The sequence below is a fragment of the Chelmon rostratus genome, chromosome 12, assembly GCF_017976325.1.
Source record: "Chelmon rostratus isolate fCheRos1 chromosome 12, fCheRos1.pri, whole genome shotgun sequence".
Classification (NCBI taxonomy): Eukaryota; Metazoa; Chordata; class Actinopteri; order Chaetodontiformes; family Chaetodontidae; genus Chelmon; species Chelmon rostratus.
In genome coordinates this window covers 3,077,167-3,092,327 of record NC_055669.1, presented here as the reverse complement: position 1 = coordinate 3,092,327, position 15,161 = coordinate 3,077,167, and the positions used below count along the sequence as shown (strand labels likewise).

Genomic DNA, 15,161 nt, shown 5'->3' with positions numbered 1-15,161 from the left:
ACTTGGCTGCTTTGGTGTTTTGCTGGAAAAACTTCAACCCATTTTGACCACATATCAACCATCACCAAGCAGTATTTCTTCCCTTCTGCTGGTGATAGTTCTATGAAATCCATCATCAAATGTTCAAATGGTCTGTCTGGTGGTGGATGAGCGGCGTGTGTGATTGGTTTGGTTTTACCTGCGTTATGCGTTGCACAAACTACACATGAGTGACAAAACTTCTGCGCATGAAAAGAAAAACCTTTGGTGAACCAGTGTTGAGTTATTGCATCCAACATCCCCCCTTTTGACACATGGTCCAACCCATGTGTCAATTTTGCAAAGTGAGGGAAGAAGTGTTTGGGCAGGCAGGGTTTATTATTTGGTCCTCGCCATACGTTGTTTGTTTGTGAGGCACCGCAACGTCTCCACAGCATCTTTTCCTGTGGTGTGGCAAAAGACTGCATTGCTGTGAGAGAGGTAGGAATAGAGACAGGGACTGAAACAAAAACAGCATTAGGGTGTATGAGTTGGAGTGCAGCTTTCTTTGCAGCGGCATCAGCTCTTGCATTTCCTAGAGAAACAGAATCTGAGTTGTTAGTATGAGCAAGGCATTTGCAAACAGCGATTGATTTTGGGAGCAAAATGGCATCTAGAAGAGTTGCGACTTTGTCATGATGGAGAATAGGTTTTCCGTCAGATTTCAAGAATTTCCTGTGTTTCCACAGTGTGCCAAAATCATGCACAACTCCAAATGCGTATCTTGAGTCAGTGTAAATAGTCACAGTTTTGTTACTTGCCAGTTTGCACGCCTCTGTCAATGCTATCAGTTCTGCTGCTTGTGCAGAATAGTGGGAGGGGAGAGGATCAGAAATAAGAGTATCATGATTAGTGACAACAGCAAAGCCAACTCTGTTGCGACCAGTTTGTGGGTCACGAGAAGCAGATCCATCTACAAAAAGAACCAGATCTGAGTTAGTTAGTGGTGTTTCCTGTAGGTCTGGTCTTGGGGAGCAAACCTGTTGAAGGATAGCAACACAATTGTGTTCCTCTCCGTCATGTGGTGTGGGAAGGAGAGTTGCAGGATTTAGAACATTGCATCTTTTGACAGTAATGTTAGGCATGTCTAAAAGTATTGTGTTATAGCGCAGCCATCGTGCTGTGGAGAGGTGAGAAGTTTTTTGTTCAAGCAGAATCATGGACACAGCATGTGGGACCAGAAGAGTTATGTCAGAATAGCCCACAATGTCTCTGGAGGCCATAATTGCTTTTTCAGCGGCAGCCACAGCTCTGAGACATCTTGGAAGGCCTGCAGCCACAGGATCTAGTTTTGAAGAGAAATAAGCTACGGGGCGTAGTTTATTTCCGTGATCCTGCAACAAGACAGAAGTCATACATCCATTTTTTTTCATCTACCGTTTGAGTGAAAGGTCTAGTGGGGTCAGGTAGTCCCAAAGTTGGAGTGGTCTGTAAGGCAAGCTTCAGATCAGTGAAAGATTGTTCTGCTTCGGGAGTCCATGTGATCTTATTTTGCGATTGTAGACCTTTGCCATGAATGAGAGAAGAAAGTGGAGCTTCAAGAATGGCATAGTTCGAAATGAATTGTCTACAATAAGAGCACATGCCAAGAAATGACATCATTTGTTTCTTTGTGATGGGCTTTGGAAGATTCTGAATTGCATCTACTCTTTTTGGTGAAAGAGTTTTTCCTTCAGAAGTAATGACATGACCCAAGAAAACAACTTTTTCTTGGACAAATTGAAGTTTAGGCAAACTGGCTTTATGGCCACTATCTGCCAGATGTTTCAAGAGTTTGACTGTATTGGCTTCACATTGTTCTTTGGTCGGACTGCAGATCATTAGGTCGTCAACGTACTGTAGCAAAGCAGTACCTGGAGAGAGAACAAGGGATTCAAGACTTTGTTTGAGAGCGTCATTGTAAATAGTAGGACTTTCACAATAACCTTGGCATAGGCGAGTGAATGTGTAGCCTCGTCCATTGAAGTTGAAAGCAAACCAGAATTGACTTTCTGGATGGACTGGGACACTGAAGAAAGCATTAGAAAGATCCACCACTGAAAAGAATTTTGCATTTGGTGGGACTTGAGACAAGATGGTGTAAGGATTTGGAACATTTGGGGCTCTAGGTTGGACTGCTGCATTTACTGCTTGCAAATCCTGAACAAAACGCCATTCTGTTGGCTGATTATTATCCCTGATTTTCTTCACAGGGAACAAAGGTGTGCGCACTGGAGAGTCATCACAGGGAACAATTACTCCTGCTGCTTTAAGAGACTCAAATACCGGTGTTATGCCATCAATTGCTTCTTGTTTAAGTGGATATTGGGCCTTGCAAGGTCTTAAGTTTGATTTTGGAGTGATGACAACTGGTTCGCAATCTTTGATGAGGTCAACATCATATTTGCTGACAGCCCACAGTGTCTTAGGGACATCCTGTAGGGCTGGAATTTCTGTAACTTGTTCTTTAGTCAGAAAGGAAAAAGATTTAGAAGTACTTCGTGATACCAGCTGGGTTGTTCTTTGAGTGTGCACAATAGATGTTAAAGCTTTATAATAACACTGCAGTGTTGGTGAAAAAAAAATTGATCGATCAGATGTTTCTTGCCAATCGGCTGCGCGCTGACATGTTTTTACAAATGGGCCCAGATCTTCCCAATTATCTGATGTGTGTTTTGCAAGTGTGATGTGTGGGACAAAATGATCCCTGGTGTACAAGTCACACTGGGCTGGTGTGAGAGAGACTGATAAAGCACATCTATGTTGTGTCCAATAAATGTGAGTCAGAGTAAGTTTATCTAATCTCTCTCTCAACCAACATTCCTCATATGGTTCATCAGGTCCTGGTGACACATGAGAGGTGCAATGCAGATCCTCTGGTGCCCTAAAGTTTGTTGCATCTGTTGACACTGTTTTTCTGGCTTCATTTACAAGCTCAGAGGCAGTGGATGGTTGTAATTTCCATTGGTATTCATAGAGTAAATTTGAGGTGTGGTGAACAAAGGAGTGTGAAAGATGTGGTTCTAGATCAGATAATCTGTGAACTTTTACACCTTCTGGTGTTGAGATCAGGCAAAGGCCTAATTTGCACATCAAGTCTCTGCCCATCAGGTTAATGGGGCAGACTTTTGAGAGTAAGAATGCATGTTTGAAATTTGCATTTAACTCATCCTCACATTTGAGTGGGACAGTAAAATTCTCTTTAGTTGTTTGACCTGATGAACCAACAGAGTGCACGTAATTTCCGCTCAGTTTTGGTTTTGTGGTGAGTTCTAAAGCTTTTAGCACAGAGTGTGTGGCTTCTGAATCAACTAAGAACACAACTTTTTGGTCTGAAATGGCCAATGTATGTGTGAGTGTGGTGTAGTACCTTCTTTGCACCTTACAAGTTGGTTTGGCTTGTCAGCAGGAGTCCTTCCCTCTCCGACAGCCACCGACCATTCTCAGTCTGAAGTATTCTCTAGATCTGATGTTGGTGTGGGACAGTCACGTCTCCAATGTCCAATTTTTGCCACAGCGAAAACAGGCATCCCTGAGACATCTGCTAGCTCCTCTTTCGCTGTTCCCCCCTTGGCCACGTCCTCTGCGTTTATTTCCACGATCTGGTTTTCATGTCCTCGAGTAGTTGCGTTATACATGGTGATTGCTGCCATGTAAAGTTCTTTTTGTGCTGTTCAGACAGACATGCATCATTCCATCCAATGTAGGTATTTTTAACCGCAGAGGCAATGTCTGGTTTCAGTCCATTTAGAAAAATAGTTGCAAAGACGAATTTCTTGCACGTCTGGAGTGTTGCTCAATTTATCTGGTAGTTGCAGGCCACTGTATGTGTTAAATACCTCTGTCAGACGGGTGAGATATTCATCAGGATTTTCACCATCTTTTGCTTGCAAGCGGTGATTTTTGCCATGTTAATTCTTATAAGGAAAGCTTGAGCAAATGTGTTACAGAGACAACGGACAATATCTCTATACTGAGCATTAGACTCATCTTCCCAGGTGATGTGTCTACAACGGATGTCAACATCTGGGAATTTTCCAGATATTTTCAGTCTGTGGGTTTCATTTTGGCAATTAAGAGTCTTTTTAGTTCATTTGTAGTTGGTTTAAATTCTTGGCAAAACGTAAGGAGTTGCTCAGCAAATATTCCACCTGATTCTGTGGTGTTCGGTAGGTGTTGAGAGGCTGCTGTGATGTCAGCCGCAGTCCATGCCTGGAAGACCAGTGTTGCACCTTATGGTCCGGACACTTCAATCATGGGCCTGTTGAAGATTGCATCTTGATTGGGGTTACGCAGTCTATGTGGAATTGGAGAGGAAGGTTTGTTTGTGGCATTTTGTGGTGGAACCGATGTCTGAGAAGATGTCCCTGGACTTGTTCTTTGTCGTGTCAGGCTGGAGGGTCTGTTTCTCCTCCTCTGCTGGGCGTTGTAGAGTTGTATGGTGGTGGAGCTGAGGGATGAGGTGGTGGGCTGCCGTTGAGGTCCGGGTCCAACTTCAAAGCTGTCAACTGTGGATACAAAGAAGAAGAACTCTGCGGGTCTTGTGTTCTTTGTTAATGTAAAGTTTCATTTGTTTCAAATGTTTCACGTGAAAGAGGTAATTGTTTTTGCTTTCTCTTTCCACATCTTTTAACATTCTTTTTGACCCTCAAGAGTTTCTAATTACTTAACAGAATATTCCTTTTTTTTTTTTTTTTTTTTTTTTTTTTTTTAACTGAGGGATCCCCCTGTTGGGAACCCAAACTCAGCTGTCCAGACATTTAAATATTCTAAGATTTTATCCCCATATTTCTTTCTCATTATATACACAGCTGGCCTCTCCGGAGGCATGTCACCAGAGAGATTCCTCCCCATTTTCCAAAAATGAGGTATTCGTGCACGACACTTACAATACAGACGTCTCTGATAAGGATTGCTTCGTTAAGCTACAAGCAATAAAAAGCATCCAAAGCATTTAACTTTGACCTCTGAGTCAAGTTACCCTAACTCAGCCCTCAGCATGTGTTTAGAATGAGAAAAGAGAATATGTTGCCGAATTAAACCCAAAATTTGAAAGAAATAGAATTTAAATGTCAATATTTCAATGCTCACCAGACGAATTTCTCTGACTTGCGTTCTTGGAATCCCAGCGGTAATGATCTGGGGGGGGTCTGCGGTCAGTCCTCCCTTCTCAGAAGAGGATTTGAGGTTTGGAGGCTGGTAAGTTTTTTTTCTTCCAGGATGGCCTGTCACTGTCCGCGTTCCGCCCCAGACGATCACTCGAGGGATCCCACTTCTGACACCAAATTGTTGCATGAAAAGAAAAACCTTTGGTGAACCAGTGTTGAGTTATTGCATCCAACATCCCCCCTTTTGACACATGGTCCAACCCATGTGTCAATTTTGCAAAGTGAGGGAAGAAGTGTTTGGGCAGGCAGGGTTTATTATTTGGTCCTCGCCATACGTTGTTTGTTTGTGAGGCACCGCTGTAACCAGGCCACTCCCCTCCACTGGCTTATGTGAGGATGACATGTTAGAGTATTGCAAAAACTTATCTTCCATTCTCTCTCATTTTTTTTTGTTTTTTTTTTTTGTTTTTCTTTTTAAAGGGGCAAAAGGGAAGAAGGAAGTCTCAAGTGGTTGTCAAAAGGATTTGAGTATTGGTGAAGAGACAGAAGGGAAGTTGTGTGTTTCATGTAGTTGAGGTGCAAGGGACCTTGAAAGGGTTTAACATTTGGTGAGATGGTGGGAGGTTGTGTGTCTCACAAAGAAACTGAAATTGCCATTACACCACTCGCATCGGTGCCGGACTGATAAGAGACTCTGTCAGGAAAGCAGGGACTAAGGGGAACTGAACCCAAATGCAGACACACAAGGGGGCGCTAGGTTCAATTAATAAATTTATTAAACTCAGAGAAAACAAGACAACCAAAACTCAGGGGACTAATGACACACAAGGGTAACTGAATTCACGCAACAACGACGCAACACAGGGAAAGACAACACATTAACACAACACACATGAAAGCAAGGGACGAGACTATGAATAAAATAAACAGAAAACGCTCCCGAAGGAGGAAAACACAAAGGGCTATGGATCGGAACTGACCAACTGAAAGAACTAGGTAAGAAAAACTAACAACTCAAAATACACTCCTATAAACGGAGGAACAAGAATCTAAATAAAAGTAATCAAACAGAAAATCACTCTTACATGAGGAGAACAATTCAGCACGGCTATGAACTAAGAAAAGAAAACAGAAACTAAGTTATTAATGTTTCAAACAAATAACACGCACAACGGAACTACGGCCTGGGAAACTCAAAACAGCAAGGGAATGGCAGACAACACTAAGGACGGGTACACTACATAAAACAAGACATGAACACGAACGAAGACAAGAACAAGACGATAAACTAACTAGGACTGTGGCAAACTAAAGACAAAGACGAACCAAGGAACAACTCAGACCTGAACAGAAACACGGACATGAACAAAAGGTAACGCAACAAGAAACACAACTCGGACATGACAAAGGGCTCACAATGACAAACACTCACTTACTGGCAAGGACTATGACAAGGAATCATGGGCAACAAGAATTCATGGACTTGGCAAGGAGACACAGACAACGACCCAACAAAGACTGGGGAAAAGACACAAGCTTAAAGACACAAGGGAGGAACACTAATGACACACAGGTGGAAACAATCAGACAATCGTGCCTGTGAATATTCTCATTCATCCAGGTCATTGTAAGCTTTAGGGCATTCAATCGTTCGCAACTGGACCTCGTCAGTTTGTCTTAGAAGACGTTTCGCCTCTCATCCGAGCAGGCTTCATCAGTTCGTACGCAACCAGACTAGATAGGACAGCGCTAGTCCAATGCAATGATGTTAGGTTCAAGTATTTATCCCCTGAGTGAGACCAACCCACAAAAACAAGAATGGTATCACTCTATTGTGAGGCAAACGATCCCCCCATTAAGGCGGGGTGGGGTGCAACCCTTTGGTGTCAACGACAGTCGTTAGCCTCGTTAGTGTCCCATTGTTGTCATTGGGAGGCTCCTTGAGCCATGTGTGAATGGCTTTGTTGTTTGTTTTCAGAGGCTAAATCTTTGAATCTCTTAGGGAGAGATGAAAGGACAGCATTGTATGAGGGAGATAGGTGGTGTCTAAGACCTCCCCCTCTGTTCAGAGATGGTTTTTCAACCTTGACATAGATAGCTTCTCTTACCCCTCTTTCAAACCATCTGTCTTCTCTGTCCAGAATATGCACATTTTTATCCTCAAAGGAGTGTGCTTTCTCCTTGGGATGCAGGTAAACAGCTGAGTCCAGCCCTGAAGAGTTAGCCCTTCTGTGTTGTGCCATGCGTCTGCTCAGTGGCTGTTTGGTTTCCCCAATATACAAGTCTGTGCATTCCTCACTGCACTGGACTGCATACACCAGATTGTTCTTCTGAGTGTGAGGTGTCCGGTCTTTAGGGTGCACCAGCCTTTGTCTGAGAGTGTTGCCAGGTTTGAAATGTACCGGGATGTTGTGTTTGTTGAAGATTCGCCTGAGCTTCTCTGATACACCAGACACATATGGAATGACGATGTTATGTCGTCTGTCCCTCTTTTCTTTCTCTGTCACCCTGTTCTTTCTGGAAGCAGCTGAACTTTTCACAAAAGACCAGCTGGGATAACCACAGGTTTTGAGGGCCCCTCTCAGGTGTTTGTGTTCCTTGTCCCTTGCCTGTTGGCTGGTTGGAACATTATGAGCTCTGTGTTGTAGAGTTCTGATAACACCTAGTTTGTGTTCCAGTGGGTGATGTGAGTCAAAAAGGAGGTATTGGTCTGTGTGAGTAGGTTTTCTGTAAACCCCAATATGGAGGCGCCTGTTCTCTCCAATGTGGACATCACAGTCCAAAAAAGGCAAACTCATGTCCTTGACATCCTCTCGAGTGAATTTGATGTTCTTGTCCACTGAGTTAATGTGCTCGGTGAAGGCTTGCACTTCTTGGCTTTGGATTTTTACCCAAGTGTCATCCACATATCTGTACCAATGACTTGGTGTTGTTCCCTTGAAAGAGTTCAGAGCCGTTCTTTCCATGTTCTCCATGTAAAGATTAGCCACAATGGGGATACTGGTGAGCCCATCGCACATCCATGTTTTTGCCTGTAAAACCAGGCAAAAACATGGAGGCACAGGCTGGTCAGACAATCACATGGGATGGAAAACACAGGAAGTAAAGCAACACAAAGACACATGACATGAACCTTCAAAATAAAACAGGAAGTAGCAAAACCCAGGCTAAGATGAGACACAATGGGGAACTTAACAAAATACAAACAAGACAGGGCAAGGATAGAGACTAACACAAAAACATGGCATGACTGAGACAACACTAACTAACTGAGGCAATGGCAAGAATCAACAAGAGAAAAACTAAACAAAACTGCCGTGAATGGCACGGGTCATGACACTCACTTGACTCTCTGGGATGGATGGATGGATGGATGGACTTTATTTATCCCAAGCTGGGAAATTGCAGTGCAGCAACAGCATTACACACAGTGAAATAAGTGAAAAAATTGTGAAATAAGACTATAAAGAAAAAACTTTACATAATAAAATATCAAAATAGCAAGCAGTAAAAAAATATAAATATAATAGCAAACAGTAGTAATGAAAAGTATTGCACAAAAAAAAAATATCTACAGCAAATGGCAGTGTGTAAAAAATAAAGTGTACCATGATTGTAAGCCTTACACACAGTGAAAAAAGTGAAAATTTGTGAAATAGGACTATAAAGAACAAACTATACATAATAAAATATCAAAAGTAGCAAACAGTAGTGATAAGAAGTATTGTACAAAAGAGATTTTTTTAGCTGTTATTGTACAGTGCAATGGCATGTGGCCAACAGTTTATTCAGCTTCCTCTGCTCCACCACAGTCTCAAAAGACTCAAGTCTGAGTCCAAGTACAGAGCCAGCCTACTTGATGATCTTATCAAGTCTGTTGGTGTCGCTGGCTCTGATGCTGCTGCTCCAACATACAACTGCTAAGAAGATGGCGCTGGCAACCACAGACTGGTAGAAGATCTCCAACATTTTGCTGCACACGTTGAAGGATCTCAGTTTCCTCAGGAAGTAGAGTCTGCTCATCCCCTTCCTGTACACAGTCTCTGTGTTGGATTTCCAGTCCAGTCTGTTGTCGATCACCACTCCAAGGTATTTGTAGTCCTCCACCTCCTCCACCACCCCCCCTCTGATCCGTAGTGGCTGTGACGGCGTCTTCTTCCTCCTGAAGTCGATCACCATCTCTCTAGTCTTGCTGATGTTCAGCCTGAGGTGGTTCTGTTCAGACCACTCAACAAAGTTGTCTATCAGTGTCCTGTACTCCCCCTCCTCTCCCTCTCTTATACACCCGACAACAGCTGAGTCATCAGAGAACTTCTGCAGGTGACATGACTCAGAGTTGTACTTTGAGTCAGTGGTGTATAAGGTGAAGATGAAGGGAGAAAGCACAGTCCACTGTGGAGCTCCTGTATGACTGACCACCACATCAAACTGTGGCCGGCCTGTCAAGTAGTCAGTTATCCAGGAGATCACTGCGTCATTAACACCCATCCCCCGCAGCTTCTCACTCAATAGCAGAGGTTGAATGGTGTTGAATCCTTACAGATTGTTATGCCCCTGGTCTAGGGGTGCAGAGGCACAACACAAAGAAAGGCGGAGGAGAAATTACTATAGATAACAGGCAGTTCATTGCCAACAAAAATCGTACTTTTTATAATTTACAGATAAATTCACAAACCAAATGGACTATCAAAAGAAGCCTGGCTTCAGGGTGGACTAATGGCCAAAACAACAAACAAAACAAGCTATCTGAAAACCCCAAAAAGTAACTAAACCCTGGTAGGAACATAAATAAACAAAAAAACATTTACTAAGCCTACCTCCCTAGGCTAAGTAAAACAGGAGAAAATAGCCAGTAACAAAAATGCCAGACCACCCCTACTGCTTCTAAAGAAAACAAAAATACTTACAATATTTACACAATCTAATCCGAATTACAAACAAACAAACCAACTCTCACTAAGCTAACTCCAAATCTCTATAGTCTACAAATTTCAAAACGATTTACACTCAATACATTCAGCAACTACACAGTGACGCTTTCAGGTACAGCTGAGTTTGGCCGACACAAAGTGGACTCCAGTCGCAGGCCGGCAGGAAGAAAGGGTTTAAGTACTGCCAGGCTTGATGGTACAGCCAATCATCAGCCTCCAAGTCTTCCAAGGGATGCTCCTGCTCACAAACACAAAGATAGGACAGAAAAGAAGAGGTCTCACTCTGTCACAGAAAAACAATCAAAATATTTACGGCAGGGGCCGTAACACAGATCCTTACAGTGCCTCCTCCACCATCAAGATGCATATGGGCTTGTTGCAGCAGGTAAATGACAGCGTCATCGACTCCTAAATGGGGCTGATAGGAAAACTGCAGGGGGTCCAGGAATGTCTTCACCTGTGGACTCAGCTGGGCTAGGACCAGTCTCTCCAGGACTTTCATCACATGGGATGTGAGGGCGACTGGTCTGTAGTCAGCTGGGTCACATGGCCTCAGCTTCTTGGGGACTGGAACCAGGCAGGACGTTTTCCACAGCTTCGGGACTTTCTCCTGACTCAGGCTCAGGTTGAACAGATGTTCCAGTACAGGAGACAGCTGGCTAGCACAGGTCTTCAGAGTCCTAGGTGTGATGCCATCGGGGCCTGCTGCCTTTCGCTGATTGAGTCTTTCCAGCTGCCTCTTTACCTGGCCTGAAGTCACCGTTGGGTGGTTAATGCTGGTGTCCTCAGTGGGGGAAGGGGAGGAGGAGGAGAGGGAGGGGGGGCAGATGGAGAGGTGATGTGCAGGGGAATGCTGGGGGGTGGTGCTAGCCATTTGGGACAGTGTGGGTGTGTGGGAGGTAGGGGGCGTCTGAGAGGTGGCAGGAGGTGAGCTAAACCTGTTAAAAAACTGGTTGAACTGGTTTGCCCTGTCAAGGCTCCCTGATGTCTGCCTGTCCTTCCCCTTCATCCCTGTGATGTGCTTCATTCCCGTCCACACATCTCTCACACTGTTCTGTTGGAGTTTGGCTTCCAGTTTCCTCCTGTAGTTGTCCTTGCATGTCCTCAGCATATCTCGGAGTCCGTGCTGCACTCTCCTCTGCTCCTCTCTGTCTGCAGACCTGAAAGCCCTCTTCTTCTCATTCAGAAGTGCCTTCAGGTCGCTGTTGATCCAGGGCTTGTTGTTGGAGAAGCAGCATACGGTCCGGGCTGGCATGGTGGTGTCCTCACAGAATCTGGTGTACTCTGTGATGCAGTCAGTCATGTTGTCAATGTCCACCCCATGTGGCTCACCGAGTACATCCCAGTCTGTCGACTCAAAGCAGTCCTGCCGGCTTCAGTGACATCATGTGTCCACTTCCTTACTCTCCTTGGGTTGTCTTTTCACCAGAGGAACATACCTTGGAGTCATCCTGACCAGGTTGTGGTCTGACCTGCCGGGTCGGTGGGGGGGTGGGGCAGTGGCATCATATGCATCAATGGTGTTGGCATAAAAAAGATCCATTGTTTTATTTTCTCTGGTGGTGGTGGCAGTCGATGTACTGATGAAAGTTATTTAAGGTGTTGTTCTGTGAAGCATGATTAAAATGCATTCGGGTGTTCAGTCAGTAGTTTAGCGACCCATTCTCAATCTCCAGGTTCTAAGGACTAAGAGTACAAGGTTTGATGCCAGTAACTCTTTTGTCTGTTGTTTTTTCTATGTTATACTAAAGGGCTATATCAACTAGCATTAGCTAATGTGATTTATTTCACAGACTGGACAAATGTCAGGACGAGAATCTGGTTTAACCATTCAGCCCTCCCTGTTCCACTATTGTCACATCCCCTATATGTCAAATATCAAATTTACAAAAGAATGACATGTGTGATCATAGTGTATATTCAGCTTTATGCAACCACAGCTGGTGGATTTATAGGATGTTAAGGAGGAGCGGCCAGAGACAAGTACTATTTTCAAACAAAATGAGTTAAATTTGAATAAACATAGTACTTGTTACAGACAATTTGTGACTAGAAGGTTTCATTTCCTGCTTGTGATTTAAATCTTCTTTTGAAAAATGAAAAACTTCGCCCGTCCCTGGGTGGGCTCGAACCACCAACCTTTCGGTTAACAGCCGAACGCGCTAACCGATTGCGCCACAGAGACAGCTGCCTGCAGCACAGAACATCTGTGTACTTGTCTGTACCCAACCAGCATGCTTACCCAATGCAGCTCTGTCATTATAATGGGATCCTCAATATCAAAGAGAAGCACAATAAAGAAAAAAAAAACAAGCCGTCCCTGGGTGGGCTCGAACCACCAACCTTTCGGTTAACAGCCGAACGCGCTAACCGATTGCGCCACAGAGACCTATGATCTCATGTTACCGTGTCTTTTTTTCCACCCATACATTCCCATAAGATTCTGTCCCATTTTAGACCTATAGTGCCAAGATACCGTGTCTTTTTTCCCCCCATACATTCCCATAAGATTCTGTCCTATTTTAGGTATCAGAAGTTGGACAGTATCCTGCAAAACCAGGAGAAACACCCTGACAAAAGAGATGAGATCGAAGTGGAAGCCACAGGGAAAACACACAAAACAATCAAAAGCAGAGTGTAGTGAACAAAAAACGAAAATGGCGTCCTTTTGTGACACACATATGGCCCGGCTAGCTCAGTCGGTAGAGCATGAGACTCTTAATCTCAGGGTCGTGGGTTCGAGCCCCACGTTGGGCGTAACTTATTATTTTAAGAAAGAGTACATTTAAGACCAGTGCCTATTTCAAGCCTGACAGACATACACAACATATGAGATCAAAATTGTACCTGCCAATGCTTTAAAAAGTTTCACTGTTTTGTACAGGGCCTGGCCTCTCCCTCTGCACCCAAGGAACCTGCTTCTTTGGAGCCTGCACTGCCACCCCTTTGTCTCTGATGTAGAGTGGAGGAGGGTAATGTTGTGTGAGGAGGGTGCTGGTGTCAGGGATACTCAAGGGGGGAACGAGGGGTATGGAGAAGCAATGCTGCCTGGTGCCGCCTATTAAAAAACAAATTCAGTTGATTTGCCCATTCCCTCCAGGATCTTTACCTGCTTCTTCAGAACCCTGGATTGTCATTTGAGGTGATAAGAAACAAGAGAGGAACTCTTCTCGTACTCCACTATCCAGCTGAGTGACAAGTTTGATATGCTGGGGAAACTGGAGCGACATCTGTCCACAGTCAGCCTGTTGCCCAAAGCCAGTCCAGTGCCTCGTCCCACAAAGTCACCATCCCACTGGAGAGCTCCCGTCAAGGAGCTCCTCTCTTCTGGCCCCAGTGGTCGAGGATTTGTTTTCCTACTTTTTTTTATTTTGTTATTATTTGCTTTTATGTTATGCATTTTGTGTTGCATTGTTTACATTAAATAAAGTTAACATTAGTCTTCTTATTCTTATTATGCAGAATAGTGCTTTTGGGAATAATGCGTATTATTGGATTGGACTGGAATTAATAATTTATTAATGTGTTCATCCATCTAATGTTAAGGCTGGTAAAGTTGGCACGGCAGTGCATCGCTCCCTCTATGAGACCTGAATGTCCTGCAGTGAATGCTATGTTCAAGTGAAGTCGGCACAATCAGAAAACTCTATCTCACTGGGAAAAATCATACCTCCCTCATGCCAGCTCGTTAACTCTGTCATAATTTTGGAAGATGCTGACTTGAATTGATATTCACAGTATTTTTCCACATGCTACACATAAAAAATAAAAACATGAACTTAAAAAGGCAGAAAGAACGACTAGCAAACAAGGGAATGGGGGAATTTACGTTATACCTTGAATGCAGCATGTGGCACAGTGTGCTTACGAAAACAGAGAACATGGCGTCGATTGTGTAGGACTTCTTAGAAGTTCACGAAAAAGACATTTCGCTGGTTATTTGCAACAAATGTTCCAAGCGAGTTCCACGAGGAGGGAGAACTAGCACGAGCCTTAATTCTTCAAACCTGATCAGCCACCTGAAACATAACCAGCCAGCCGCAAGGAAGCCACCGGGACTTACACACATCCGCGAGGCTTTTGAAAAATCCAAGAAATTTGCCAAAGATTACCCACGGGCTAAGGTTATCGAAGATATAGTCATAGACATGATGTCGCCTGATGACCAGCCCTTCACCCTCGTTGAGGACAGAGGCTTTTCCCGTCTGATTCAACACTTGAAGCCATGGTTTACATTGCCGAGCCGCTGCTACTTTTCTGATGTGTGCCTTCCAGCTAAGTATGATGCAATCGCCAAATATATTCACACTTAGATTGATCCATCCATTATCCATCTTCTTCTGCTTATCCGGAGCCGGGTCACAGGGGGAGCAGTCTAAACAGGGATGCCCAGCCAAGCAACATAATCCCTCCAGCGTGTCCTGGGTCTCCCCGGGGGCCTTTTGCAGGTGGGGCATGGCCGGAACACCCTCCCAGGAAGGCGTCCAGGAGGCATCCCATATAGTTGCCCGCCACCTCAGCTTGCTCCTCTCGACATGGAGGAGCAGCAACTCTACTCTGTGTTCCTCTAAGGGAGCACCCGCCACTCTGCAGAGGAAACCCATTTCAGCTGCTTGTATCCGAGATCTTGTGACCCAAAGTTCATGACCATAGGTGAGGGTAGGAACATAGATTGACCGGCAAATTGAGAGCTTTGCCTTTTGGCTCAGCTCCTTCTTCACCACAACAGACCGGTACAATGACCGCATTGCTGCAGCCACCGCACCGATCTGCCTGTCAATCTCTTGTTCTATCCTTCCCTTGATACCAGATACCTCGATACCATAGACTTGCTTTCACAACCGCCCAGGGCGCAGCACGCTTGGCCTGCCGGTACCCGTCAGCTGCCTCAGGAGTCCCACAAACCAACCATGCTCGATAAAACTCCTTCTTCATCTTGACTCATCCCTTACTTCCGGTGTCCACCACCGGGTTCAGGGATTGCTGCCATGACAGGCACCAGGGACCTTACGGCCATAGCTCCGAACAACTGCGTCAAAAATGGAGGTGAAGGACATGGTCCATTCGAACTCAATGTCTCCAACCTCCCTCGGGACCTGGTCAAAGCATTCCCGGAGGTGCGAGT

The 15,161-nt window shown here is 44.5% G+C and overlaps 3 non-coding genes across 3 annotated transcripts; 1 reads left to right on the top strand and 2 right to left on the bottom strand.

Annotated features, from left to right (window-relative positions):
* Nucleotides 1-12,147: 12,147 nt before the first annotated feature.
* trnan-guu lies at nucleotides 12,148-12,221 on the bottom strand. Its single transcript has one exon. It is a non-coding gene; the product is annotated as a tRNA-Asn (tRNA).
* A 130-nt stretch (nucleotides 12,222-12,351) lies between these two features.
* Nucleotides 12,352-12,425, bottom strand: trnan-guu. Its single transcript has one exon. It is a non-coding gene; the product is annotated as a tRNA-Asn (tRNA).
* Nucleotides 12,426-12,720: 295 nt separating this feature from the next.
* Nucleotides 12,721-12,793, top strand: trnak-cuu. The gene has a single exon. It is a non-coding gene; the product is annotated as a tRNA-Lys (tRNA).
* Nucleotides 12,794-15,161: the final 2,368 nt, after the last annotated feature.